We start from the raw sequence: 920 nt of genomic DNA, 5'->3' as shown, positions 1-920 counted from the left end.
ATTTCAAATGACACAGCAAATCTGTGAAAATTTAAATAAGTAAAATGTAAATAGCAACTGGATACAGTAAGGGGAAAATACTGGCTCTGGAATTAGAAGACCTTAGTTCAAATTCTGTCTCTGATGTTTACTACCTGGGTAACCAGGTGAGCTGGAAAGGGCTTAGAGACATCTAGTTCAACCCCCTCATTTTCCAGGTGAAAAAATTGAAGCTGAGAGAGGTTAAGTGACTTGCCCAGGATCACCTAACCAGTCAGTTGCCTGAGGCAGGATCTTATCCCTGGCCTTCCCTACTGCCAGTCTAGTTCTCCACTTACTAAGCCATCTCATCTATAAAAAAGATAGTTGGTCTAAACAGCATTTGAAGTCCAATCCAGGGCTTTAGCTATGATCCTAAACCACGTAAATTACCGAATAAAAGTATGATTACTTCTGGTAAATGTGATAATAGCAATCTTGTCTCGTTCTTCCTTGTTGGAGGTCTGCTATGCATTTACCACATTTGTCTGTACTGTAATTATCTGTGCATGTTTTCATCTTCCTACTGAAAATCAGCTCCTTAAGGGTAGTATGGTTTTTTTTTTCATACTCATAATACCAGACCTTGCAAAGTGTCCTGCACCTACCTAGTAGGTGCTTAATAAATATTTGTTAAAGCGAATGTGGAAACGGGAGGTAGGCATAAATTCTCTTCGGTGTTACCCAAATCAAGCCTGCGGCAAGGCACTGTGCGAGGCAACGGAAAGTTTATCCTGTACATCTTGATAGTACAGTGTGTTTGCATATCGTCTCTCCCATCAGACCGGGAGCTCTCCGAGCTAAGGGAATCTTTTGTCTTTCCTTGCATATCCCAGCCGTCCCACACCGAGTAGGCGCTGGATAGATGCTGGCTGAGCAGACGCTGGATAGATGCTGGCTGA

The sequence above is a fragment of the Petaurus breviceps genome, unplaced genomic scaffold (genome assembly GCF_028583685.1).
Source record: "Petaurus breviceps papuanus isolate PSGF00001 unplaced genomic scaffold, PetGlider_PUasm1.0 118, whole genome shotgun sequence".
NCBI lineage: Eukaryota > Metazoa > Chordata > Mammalia > Diprotodontia > Petauridae > Petaurus > Petaurus breviceps.
The sequence above is the reverse complement of the archived record's forward strand: the minus strand, read 5'-3'. Positions refer to the sequence as shown.